Below are 14,421 nucleotides of genomic sequence, written 5' to 3'. Positions count from 1 at the left end.
GACCTACCTGACTTCATTCCATTGTCATTTGATGATTACACCATGTGTGACTCTTGTAGCTGTGAAATTAAGACAATGTCATTCCTTTCCTCCGAATCTAATACTCCTTTTCTTATTGCATGGCTACTGTATTATGTAGTGTGATAACACTTTTACATAAAATTCGTTATTCACAAACGTGTAACAATATCTACAGCCGTTTTTATTAGCAAGCCTAATAATCCGTTTTGTGCATTACTCTTAACATATAAACAAAATTATTTGTTATTATCTACGAGTTGTAAATAAAGATTTCCTAAAATCGTATTCAACCATTTGTCATCACCAACGGCAATGGCAAAAGAAAAATAATAAGAAACATTAGATACTGCTAAAATAGACGAATTTAATTTTTCCATCAACTGGTCATGCCAAAACGTACAGTATCTGCAGTCAATATATCCTATTCATTTCTATTATTCACGACGTGATAATTTCCACATGGGGATGCTTTTAAGAAACGTACTTCACCATGGCATTGCATCATTTATGAGAATTTTGAACTATACATAATTGCTTATTCGTGTTATGAGGTGGTTTGGTTACTTGAAGAATCAAATATTGATAAGAATGTTTTGCTTTTACTGATGTTCTTCGGGTCATATGATAAACAGAATCTTGTTTCCGTGTTATACGATATTCATGAAACTCGTTTAAGATATTTTCCTCGTTTCATGAAAACCATATATCGGGAAAGCGAACATTTATTCTGAGTATAATATTACGACATGTCCGGTTCCCATATCCTGACCATGTCTCGGTTTTATCAGAAAAAACTGATTAAAAATGCGACTGACATTTAACATACAGATAAGCTAAAATATAAAGGCATTGTGCTTGTGTGAAATCATAACATCGCTTTAGAGCATCATTTTACCGTTTTCAAACACGATTGGAGCTTCTTTTGGTTCATTCCAGTCAATGCCTTCGATGTGTACCCTATTTCTGTCGTGTCAGTTTTTCACGTTGACCAGCATTGGCTAGCTTGTTAAATCTGGAATAAAAGAGAAGTTCGTCAGTGAATATTAAGTTTTGCTATTGCACATATGCAGGTAATTATTCTGGACACCTTGTTGGTGTCAATCATGTAATGTTCGGAAATTACAAGTGTCATGTCTATAGGCATTGGAGCGTGTTACAACACACTATAATATAACAAGTGTCATATCTATAGGCACTGGAGCGTGTTACAACACACTATAATATTACAATTGTCACATCTACAGGCATTGGAGCGTGTTACAACACACTATTATATGACAAGTGTCATATCTATAGGCAGTGGAGCGTGTTACAACACACTATAATATAACAAGTGTCATATCTATAGGCACTGGAGCGTGTTACAACACACTATCATATTACAAGTGTCATATCTATAGGCATTGGAGCGTGTTACAACACACTATAATATTACAAGTGTCATATCTATAGGCAGTGGAGCGTGTTACAACACACTATTATATTACAAGTGTCATATCTATAGGCAGTGGAGCGTGTTACAACACACTATAATATAACAAGTGTCATATCTATAGGCATTGGAGCGTGTTACAACACACTATCATATTACAAGTGTCATATCTATAGGCATGGGAGTGTGTTACAACACACTATTATATTACAAGTGTCATATCTATAGGCATTGGAGCGTGTTACAACACACTATAATATAACAAGTGTCATATCTATAGGCACTGGAGCGTGTTACAACACACTATCATATTACAAGTGTCATATCTATAGGCATTGGAGCGTGTTACAACACACTATAATATAACAAGTGTCATATATATAGGCACTGGAGCGTGTTACAACACACTATCATATTACAAGTGTCATATCTATAGGCATGGGAGCGTGTTACAACACACTATAATATAACAAGTGTCATATCTATAGGCAATGGAGCGTGTTACAACACACTATCATATTACAAGTGTCATATCTATAGGCACTGGAGCGTGTTACAACACACTATCATATTACAAGTATCATATCTATAGACATTGAAGCGTGTTACAACACACTATAATATTACAAGTGTCATATCTATAGGCAGTGGAGCGTGTTACAACACACTATAATATTACAAGTGTCATATCTATAGACATTGAAGCGTGTTACAACATACTACAAAATCAATATGATAATTATATATATATATATGTCGTGAAATCCACCGATTCTGAAATAATGAGTTTGAAATCTCTTCAATAGTCGATGACATGATACCGTACTCTAAGACATTTTATCATTTTACCGACTGACTAAATACACTTAGTAACAGAATAAGTATTAAGAAAAGGATATACGGGGAGGGGGATGAGGAAGAGGCGACTGTTGTTGGAAACCCACGCAGAATGCCTTTCCCTCTTCATCCGCAACAATTTGTTCATCGTCTTAATCTTCAGCTTAATCCAAATCAAGGAAGATTAAAGGTCTTTTAAGGATAGCGGTGACAAGGTTGCTGTATGTCAGAATGATGACACTGGCCTTTGTGTAACCCAGTCATTTGAAATATTCAACGTTATGTCACACCTTTATGTCATATACGTTTTTGTTACGTAAACATTTATACTAAAGCACTATTCTCAACATTAACGTTTTCTTATGTCAACAATTATTTTAAAAGAGTATGTTTTCCAAAAAAAACCTAATTATACAGACTGAAAGGTGAACGAGCATTTTGAAAATAACACAGCTAAATTCATAAAAGGTTTGAATCCCCTGACACTTATATATAAAGATGAATAGACACTCGATGATTTCTAGTCTGGTGCAATAAATCATAATCGAAGTACTTAACACCGGATAAAGTGGAACCATGTGCCTGTAACACTCATGTTTATTGCATAACTGTTTCATCTTTGGACAGGCGACATAACAATACATCATTTTATTTTGCTGGAGAAGGTCGTGAGGCAATGACGGGATACTGTTTTCGTTAATTCATTACTCTCATAAAAAACGTCTACAAACACAAAACATGGAAGACATTCCAGAAATACGTTAGAAGGAGAAACTATGTACACTTTTGAATCATTATCACACGTATGAGAACAGTGTGGTTTAAAATAAATTGGTACCTATATTTATCCTCAGCTTGTGTTGATCCTTGTTACATTGATCAAACTTGACGCAGAATCATCACCAGATTGAGAAGTGGCTTGTAAAGAGGGCAATGGAGATCATTTCTTCGGTTTTAAATTGGTTTACTTATACAACTTGTTTTATAGGTGCATTCCTCTGAAAAGTTAATGCAGTTTCAAGCCTTTGAAACAATTAATACTGGTTATTTCATCTGTCGAGATATGCAGTTCCTCCTTACGAGTTCTTGTACATATGATAAATCAGCACGTGTTGATGTGACAGCTACCTGGTCAGAATTTGTCTTATTATCCCCTTTTTTATCTTATAGGTGATGTATTGAACATGTTATGGTACATGTGCTTTAGCAAATTATATTCTAAATATAATCTTATAATAATATATGTAGTTAGAAACATGATTGTATAGCTTGATATATACGAGTGATATTCTATGTCATGGTAAGGTCAGTGTTCAGATATTAGCTTACATATGGTCAGCAATATTTGTTGATGTATAGCTTATGTTACGTGTAGTTAAGTAACCTACAACAAGTGTAGACATCAGACTAAGCAAAGTGATATGAATGACGTTCAAAACAGTGTAGATATGACATCAATGTACCAGTACGTTTTATTACTTGTGTAACCTGTTTGTCATATCTTATAGGTAGGTAATCATTTCATATCCCAACTCGCTTCTGTCTGTTATTACTCACCTTAAAGTATAACATAAAGCCATTGCCATAGCAATAGTTGTCACTTCTCATATACAACCCTGTATGTATACACCATTTATTTATCAAAAGTACACTGCCATACAAAAAGCGATTGGCCTTTATTTCTCAACACTTCTACAATGCTATAAAATCCAAACCGGCTAAACGACGCGGCCTTACGACAATAAATACCCAACTAATGGTTTTATCACACGTGAGTGTGAAATATATCGGTAATACTTTATAATAACGATGTAAATATAACATAATAATGTGTACAATTGTTTCGCATTCATCATATACACCCACCAGAATTGGAAATCAAAGACAAGTCCGACTCTTCTACATTAGCCGCTAATTTCGATATTTTCCTTCAACGAAACCTTCATGGACAACTTTCCACTAAGGTGTATAATAAACATGATGATTTCAATTTCTTTGTTGTGAATTTTCCATTTCTGGATAGCAATATCCGTACATCCACACCTATGGTATTTACATGTCGTAGTTGGTTCCATATCCAAGGGTATGTTCCAATTATTGCGGTTCTCATGCAAGAAGTCGTCAACTGACAAATTCGTAACTTAGGATTTCAAAAGGTTCAAGTTGAAGAAAATTAGAACGTTCTAAGGTCGTCATAGTGGTCTTATTGGGAAATATTCTAATTCTTTAGGATATGATATTGGTTAGTTAGTTTGCCTGTTGGTTACGTTGTTGTATAGACCTTGTTCTCATTTGAGAACGTGACATTACTTACTTGGGTTGATGAAGATTAACATGCTGGTGTCGTCAATAAAGCACAAGATGCATACTCTTCCGGAACACCTGGTCTTATTCGCCTTTTATTTCTTCGGGTGTCTCTGCGTAAATCTTTCTATTATTCATGAACTCTTCTAGTATTACTGAATTTGAGTTTGGATTATGATTATGTAGACATGTGTGTATCTCTGAATGTTTTTATAAGCCAGTATTTTAAAATTTGCAGTTTGTTCTCAGCAATCCTTATTACATTACTTCAAATATACAGAACGATGTTAATATAAAAAAAGAATGACGAAGCAACATTTTATCGCAATACACATTTTTGTGATATCATAAGAAAACTTTCGAAGGTTTGAATAAATCGGTGATTCTAAGAGATCTCCTGACAAGGCTTGAAAATTAAAGGAATAAAGGAAAAGAATTTGAAAATTGTCATCTGAAATCCCATTGAGGAAAACACAACCACATATGATGTTTAATAAGTTTAGTAAGTTTTAAACAGTAAGCAACAATAATATATTTAAGAGAGAAGCAATTTGGAATATCTAGAGAAGCGAGAGGCAAAATCTAGAGAAGCAAGGGCCAATATTTTGAGAGGCAATGGACAATAACTAAAGAAGCGTTTATCAATATTTTAAGAAGCGAGGGGCAATAATTGAATAAATGAAAAGCATATGACAATAATTTAAGAATCATATGACAATAACTAATGAATCACATGACAATCATTTAAAAATCACATGACAATAACTAATGAATAACATGACAATAATTTAAGAATCACATGACAATAACTAATGAATCACATGACAATAATTTAAGAATCACATGACAATAACTAATGAATCACATGACAATAATTTAAAAATCACATGACAATAACTAATGAATCACATGACAATAATCAATGAATCACATGACAATTATTAAAGAATCACATGACAATAACTAATGAATCACATGACAATAATTTAAGAATCACATGACAATAACTAATGAATCACATGACAATAACTTTAATAAATTACATGGCAGTAAGTAAAGAATTACGCGACGATAATATATGGAGAACATGTCAGTAACTCTTTTTTAATCTAGTGGACGTGTTGAAATGTTAGTATTTTCTCGTTGTTTTTCATTTTATTTGTATTGGCGTTAAATCATTATTAGAAAGCATAGGCCGACAGAACAATAAGATGTCCGACGAGATGTTAGTTTAGGGAGGCAGCGAACCCCATATCGTTATAGGTCCACAATACTATCATGTCATATACATCAAATAATTTCTACCTGGACTTTAATACACTTTAAATGTTACCGAAGTATAAAAAGTGTGGAAATCTATGTTTAAAATATTATGGGTGTTTCAAGAGTAAAACGACTGTAATAATTTGACTTTATGCAAAAGTATGAAATGTATGTCTTATGATGAAATAAAATGTTTCTCGTTTAGGCATAATGCCAACAATCTAATACAGTTGGATTAAAAGTCAGTCGGTTCTACCTGTGGTGAGACTCGTAAAATGTGAATATTATATAATGTCTCTAATAATGTATATCACAATTTCCTTTAATTGCCTATTTCTGGTCCATTTTCTGCACGGTGTGTAATACGTCTAAGGCATATTTAAGGCATTATGTCATGACAACATGAAGATGTGTTTGACCATGAAAAGCCAATACCTGTTCTAAATAGACGATCAAGTCACTAGTATCAGCATAGCCACAGCGCCATGGCACTCCAATCCGTCGAACTGTATTATTGAGTTAATAGCAGGTTAACATTGATAACATCATACAAAAACAGGTTGTTGATGATAATACTTATATGTTTATCCTTGAAACTCCAACTATTACGATCACTTTCGCTCTCTGCACTACACGAAAATGTCGTGGCAAAGTTGCAGATTTTGAGTGCGACACCTTGTTGATAAGACAAGAATGCTGCTTTGATAATCGGATTACATCAAACGAATGTCGAGGTGGCTTACCTGTATATTGTAATGACTTTGAGGTTTAATATCGCTCCTTTGTAATCTTCCAAAGGAGCGTATCAGCCTGTGATTGGTCAGTTATTTTCTCCTGAAACCGATCAAATTACTTACCTTGTGCTTTTAATTTTGCAGAGTTCCAGGGGTGCGGAGAGCAAACATGATCGAAACCCCCGGAGTATCAAGGATGCTATAACCTACGCAAAACTTTTAAACAAAGGCGGAGATTGGATTTCTATATCTTAATATCACATTCCAGACAGTGATTTCATTGGTTATGATTAACCAACGCACATCTGCATTTGAAGTACAATGCATTAAATTCAAACAATTATGTGAAGTAATGGACATTTACATTCTAATTTCAAAGTGACGGCGAATCGCGGAAAACGGTTTTCAAGTCCTGTAAAGACTTTGATAAGCTGGTGATAAAAAAACGAAAATCGTCTCTGAAATTTCAGGATCAAACCGATCAAGTTTGATAAGATTATAAATAACATATCGATTACATTCACATTTACAACTGCAAAACAAATCATATCGATCTTCTCGGTAATTTAAGAGAGTTTGCTGTGAGAGGGAGTGTCCGTGTTAAAAGCCACTTGATGATGTATATATGCTTTGCATTGCCTTCTGATACAACATTAAATATAGGTTTCAAGCAATTGTTTTTTTTTTTTTACAAATTCATTACAATACCAGGGCTAATTACAATATGTAGATCATATTTGATAGATTGTCCTGGCTTTCTATTTGGATTTTATCACTGGTAAGTAAGGGCACCTTTTGGAAGGAAGTGGGACTAAAGTTACAATGTATTCTTCTCGATCGCATGTATACCAAAACATTTCCACTCATTCATAGCTGTCAGAGGTTTGGCATATTTAAGAACTTTGATAAATGAGGTCACGTTCATAGAATTTTAAAAAGTTTAAACAAATATCAACTCGCCAAAATATCGACTGTACAATTTGTCGCATCCTTTCAGTGTCTGCATACTTTGTTAATGTAAGGGAGTTATGTTTTTGTAGAAGAGAAACGACACCTATAATGTGAGATGTGTGATAGGCAGGGATTTGCACAAACCAGAACAAATTTACCAATTTCCTTACGGTGATTGGGTTTTGGAATGGGTAAGCCTATATTAGCCATCACAGCGTTTGTTCTCACGTTTTACGACATAGTGTTAGGAATATATACATATGGAGAAAAATGCCAACACAGTAATAAGGATTGGCTAGGGATTTACTTGAAATCGTTACTATATACCGTGAAGTCGCTGTTCACTGTTCACGTAAGTTCACGTATTGCGTCATTTGATGTCTTTGGTAAGCTGCAGTTTCATAAGAATCAGTGTTATGTTTGAGTTTTTCTCTACTTTTGCACTAAAATTAAAATGTCAAGTATTCATTTTTATCCGTATCCCTCGTTTCTAAAAGAAGTTAGTATGTGATGCTATCCAATTGGTAACAATGAATTAAACTTCATCATGTTGCTGTTTTGTCCTTCTGGGACTCGTCAGTGATGCTAAGGGCCTGAATTTTGAAGCCTAGTAGGACACTAAGGAAAATCCAATGTGATCAAATGAAAAGTAAAAATCTAGACAGGGAGGTACAGCAGCCCAGTGATTAAATACATTTTGTAATTTTCATACATCAGATAATTTTAGAATAGCGTCAAGTACATGTGTATTTTCTGAGCCAATTAATTTATGTCTAAAGTCATTTAATGGGCATAGGACTCGATTTTCCATAATTTTATAGTTTCCGCTTGTTTGACGCAATGGTTGCAATTATTTACAAGACACCGCCCCTGCCCGCGCCCAGGTGATTAATGATGTAGCCTGATAAATGATTGTTCTGAAATGCATATGTTGTGTGCAATAACGAGGCTGATGGAATTGTGACATTACTGGCGACCTGTCGATAGCCACTATAATACTAATAAATATAGCGAATGATCAGCAAAACTGTCGTTTTAATTTCAACCTTTTCAGACATTAAATAGAGTTTTATTGATCGCTGATTCTGTAATATTGAATTTTGTGCTACGTGTAGCTCCTAAGAGGTAAAATAATGCAGTTGGTAAAAAAAGTATTTTTAGCAAATCATATTTACAGGGGAATAAAGTTGTCTTGTCAATGGTGCAGTCATTTATAATGATATTCTCGATATTATTGATACCAATCGCAGTATTAGATGATGTCCATACATTTGTTTATCTCTCAGTTGTTCATTAGGACAGATACCTAAACCAGCTCCTGGTATAGTATATATATTCAGTAATCAAACTACTCGGATGCATCTTTTTATCCTTCTTTCAAATTACAGGATTTTGTCCAAACTTAGTTCGTAGTATCCTTAGGTGTAGCGCACTCAGTTTACTCTAAATGATAGGCCTGACTCCCTTTGGGGGATCAAATAGAACGAGTAGAGGAGTTTTATCATTTTTTTTCTCTGTTGGGATGATGACGTCTTCCCCAATATTGGTTAGAAACATCATTTGATGAAGGAGAGCTAGTTTTGTATCAATTGTGGCCCTCGTTTCTTGAGACGGAGTCTAATATAGCAGAATCCACCAAATATTTCTGCTGTAAGATTGATAGGATTTGTCATTTTTTGAGAAAGGGGAACAAATTCTATATTCAAAGACCTGTTCCCACGGTCAGGTTTTTCGTGCAAGAAGTCGTCAACTGAATGACAAACTCGTTACACAGGTTTCAAAAGATGCAGGTCGATGGAAATTACAAGGAATTTTTATTGTCGCCATAGTGATCTCATTGCGAAATATATTTCTGTGTGCGATATAAATCTGGGCGTTTTTTATGCCTGTTGCTTCTGAAGTTGTATACCTTGTTCTGATTTAAGAACATGACATTACTTGCTTGGAGTTACCAAGGTTTACATGGCTGGTGTCGTCCATGAAGCAGAAGACTCTTACTCTTCCTGAACACTTGGTCTGATTCTCCGTGTTAATCTTATTGATTTGAGTTTGGATTATAATTATGTTGACATGTTGGTGTTTTCTTAATGCCTTTGGTTGTAAAGACAACTGTTGTACCTGGCAAACTTCCGAGTATAAAAACATTTTGTTTTGATATAGGCCAGATTCGGACAATGACCGCTGCCTTTATTTACGGCCGATATCTGTTTGATCTTGTGTAATTTATGTTCCTTTCTCTAGTCTAAATGATAGTTTCAATTAGCCATGAAATTTGGGGGAAAAGTATGGTATTTGTAGAACTGCTTCAGCTTTCATTACCTGTAACCTTCACCTAACCATAAAATATCAAAAGTCGTTCAAATAACCGTTTTGACCGATACTTATTCAAAACCCGAAAGTGACAAGTAAGGTTATATCCAACCTGCAACATTAATGGGAAATATGCACCGCGTGATCTTTGATAATACTGATTTTTTCTTCTATCAAAGTTCTGGCATATAAAGGAGAAATGCACAGACGACAGACTGCTAATCATGCTCTGACTCTGACAAGGCATATAAATGGTCTGTGTTATTAATATCAAGGTCTCTAGATTATCTAAAATCTGCGAGAATATGTAACATATGGGACTAGATGTCACACAATTGGTATGATACAAGACATTACATAAGGAACATACATACATCAGAGCAAGTAGAGATTTATCAGCTTATCCCTTAATAGTAAATGACTCGAGACAAAGCTCGTTTAGACTGTCATCATCATGTATATGTTCACGTAATCCTGTACCGGCGCACGCTAATCACGTTGTTTGTTCCCCCTGAGAAACAGTTGCGTTTCATTGTCAGATAAATAGGATTCCTGTGACTATACATAATCTATAAAGCCGTTTTATTGACGATAAACGGGTTGTGTATCCACACTTGGTTGACTATTGTAAGAGTGAGCGATTTCATTAATTCTGTAAGAAATGGAATTCTGAACTCATTTTAGGGTTAGGAAATCCCAATACAAAAAGGTTTAGAGTACCTATAGCGGCAAACGTTGAACTGGAATTAAGAACCACGACTGCATCAAAAGTACATTTATATAGATGTATGTCTGAAACATATTGAGGTCCAATAACCCCAAAATCACATACATTTCATAATTTGTTATATTCGAAAACGTCCTCCGAGGAGGAAGAAGCTTGGCATTAGCATGAAAAAACAATCAATTAGCACTTAGTTTGATTGTGTTTTGACATTATATCTTCGACAAGATATCATGACACTCCGCTTACAAATGCTCTCTGGTTTTTACCATTATTATAAATTTAAGTAACCGATGTAAAGTTTTAAAAAAATATGTATTTGCAAGAAGAAAAATTTGCATGTGTCCGTTTCGGACCTAAAAAATTGGCGGGCCTTTCCCTCCTGTTTTGTGTGATGAAGATTGTGATTCCTGCTACATTCACGATGTGTACATCAACGTTTGAAACTTGGCAGACGGTTGTTGATGAAAGGTCAGTCAAGTCTATACACTCGATGCCCAGTTACGGTCACATTCAACAGCCTAACGTCGAATATGCCGCTTTCCGAGAAATCAAAACTGTGATTTGTACTTCTTTACATGTATTGGCGATACAAATTGTCTCTTCATTGTTTATATGCCAAGCCGGCTCAAATTTACCTGAGAGTATGTTTTTTAAAGATGAGAACGAGGCTTGTCCAAGTTCTTCCCACTTTTACAAACATAAAATCGAGAATTGACAAGACTGCTCTTCCGACCGTTACATACCTTAAGCTACCGTTGTTGACCGAAACGTGTCCATATCGATGACGCTCCCGAGTGATGACATTGTAACAAGACAATAAACGATGTTTTTTTTAATTTTCTTTTTTTAGAATAATTGTCTGCTGTCTCGGTTGGGACAAATTCTATGACGAAACGTGAATGCAACCGCGAATAAATAAGGGAGATTTTGAAATGTAGAATAATAAACACTGGGCCTGTCGCCAAGATGGATAATTCTCTCCCGTTTCCCCGTCAACGCCTATCGGCTTATTTTTCACAAGTTCTTACCTATATCCTTACAAACGGACAAAATAATTCCAGGGGATGACCGAGTGTCACACTACCGTGTCCAGATGCTGATATTTCAGTAGACATTGTGTTTACCCTTTCACCCGTGAACGTAGTCTTAAAATGTAGAAAATGTTATTGTAAAATGTTTTGAAAAAATAGAAAAATAAAGTAAAAACCAACATGTGAACAGAATCATAATCCAAACTCAAATTCCATAAAACGTAGGCAAAACAAGCACAAACAAAAAGATATTTACAGGAATACTCATTAAAATGTTTCAGGTGTTTGGTCAAAAGGAAGTAATGTTACGTTCACAAATGAGAACAACGTATTCAACAACGGAACCAACAGGCAAACTAGGAAGCATAAAATATATGGGTGCATCGCCTTGAAATGCTATACAAACCCTCTATGTCATCTGCAGGCAAAGGGAGCACCTTTTACGACCCATGTAGCACTTAGTAGGACGCTAGAAGGTTTTACACCTGATTCACAAGACAAAAGTAAATTCCTTCCGGTATATATTGCGCCTTTGCAACAGGTTGCCTCTAAAGACATACAGTACAGTACGGGTGTACTGTATGGTCGAGTGGTGCCGTGGTAACACACGCGCCTTTCACCTAGCCGTCCGGGGTTCGATTCCTGGAATGGACGCGACAAGGTATAGGGTCACCTGCCCGACCACGTGGGTTTTCCCTGGGTACTGGGTACTCCGACCTCTCGCGCGATTCCATTTGGGCAAACAAGAACACCGTGTACAAGTGCTGACATTTAACAAATTCACATTTCCAATTCAACACAAACTAAACAAATACTTTTCATAGCGATTATCTAGAGTATTGTCAAGTACACGTAATCACTGGGAATAATTTCAAAATGTTTGAACGGGCAGAAGAAGACCCGCAATTGTTTAAGTATCAATTACATAAAAATCTTACAAAATGAGTTGTGACGAGGATAATGACATCAGGGCAAAACCCTCTGAGATCATTGAGATAATTTTCGTATTTAAAATCTATGTTGATAAATATGAAGAATTCACACGCCATACAAACCCTATGATCTGCTTAATATTTAGATGTTACAAGTTGTAATCAAATTTCACAAATATCTCAAGAGGCGCCTGAGTCTCTTTCGGCTTCGGTATGCCGAAGCGAAGGTTTGATGGAGTCAAGCAAATTGTTTGTTACAAATTATTATTATTTTCTGTTTGACAATTAGCTATTGATTGACGGTAAGGGCAAGAATCTTTAGTCTGAATTGATACAGCTATTTAGGGATATTTATTTATTGATATGCATATAAGCTTCTTTGTGATAATGCGGTGCATTGTGTTGCTATTAAGGTATACTGTCGAAGGCTTCCAGCAGGACATCTCATCCGGTCACATTACAATGACAGTATGTGAACCAGTCTTTACACTACCATAATACTGAACATAAAGCAGGAAATAGTAGTTGCCATTTTATAGAGACTCAGGAATGTCTCGGTCTGGAAATGTCGAGAAAGACATTCGGAAAATGTTATTACAAAGAAGAGAAATATCCTTTCCCAATTGTAGTATTGGTATCAGACAATCCACAATAATCTTTCAATTACAGATTATGAAATTATCACATTGAGAATTGAATATTGCCATTTTGGGAGTTTTATCTCATCAAATACTTAATGCCAACGCAAAATGGATTTTTTGTAGTGTGAATAATACCAGAAAAATAGAAAAATGTCTAAATGATAGAATCACGTTTTATTGAAACTGAAGGTAGGTACAAAATATTGTGAAATATACAGCAGCATATTTCGCAAAAAATAGGTCAAAAATCTAGGATGAAATATAAGGAGGACGTAATCATAATACGATTGAACTCCTGGTCGACAATATTTTCATCGAGTTGGTGGTCAGGTCATTAGATTAGCCTCATACATATAGAATCAAAACGTTGGCCATCTCTTAGCAGACTTTCGTTTTCATACGAGTCTAACTTATTCGACGAGCTGATCAAAACAGGCCACAAAGACGTTGCGAAGTCCTTCAATTTCACTTTAAGCTTGATTAAGGACGTTTTGTCTTTAAATAAATTTGTGTCCATCGTACTTTATCTACCCGTTAAAATTGGCAATCAAGGACATCACTCCATATTCTAGAGCTTGTCCCAGTATTACAATTTTATGTATAAGATGTCGGCAACTGGCAGGTGAAGTCGCCACACAGGGTTTCTGAAGATGCGGGTTGATGGAGATAACTGGAAAGTGTTATGGTCATCATATTGATCTCAAAGAGAAATACTCGATTTCTTACGGTCGACGTGTTTAATGTTTAGTATACCGTTGGATCTGTCGTTGTTTACTCTTTGTTGTCAATTTGGATCGTAACATTAATTACATGGATTGACAAAGATTTAAATGGGGATGTTTTCAATGAAGCCGGTGACCATTATCCCTCGAGAACACATGGTCTTAATTTCCATTGTACTTTCTGTAGAAGTCTTTCATTTGATCATATTTACATAAAGTATCATCAATTTTGTGTTTGAACAACGATTCTGTTGTGTCTTGTCTACTTATCTTTCTGCTTTCAGGCCTGACAAAATAAATTTAGAAACTTAAAAAAATATCCTGCTAGATGTTTTGCACCCAGGTTGGCTAACTATGTACGTGTGCCATACATGAAGAAAATTGAGATATCTGGAAATCCACGTTAAATGACTTATATACCTATATCAGTATAGAGATATTATATATATCAATATAGAGATATTATATATCAGTATAGAGATATTATATATATCAATATAGAGATATTATATATAT

This window comes from Ylistrum balloti, unplaced genomic scaffold (assembly GCF_031769215.1).
Source record: "Ylistrum balloti isolate Yb309-2 unplaced genomic scaffold, AGI_CSIRO_Ybal_v1 Utg369882, whole genome shotgun sequence".
In the NCBI taxonomy this organism is placed as follows: domain Eukaryota; kingdom Metazoa; phylum Mollusca; class Bivalvia; order Pectinida; family Pectinidae; genus Ylistrum; species Ylistrum balloti.
The sequence above is the reverse complement of the archived record's forward strand: the minus strand, read 5'-3'. Positions refer to the sequence as shown.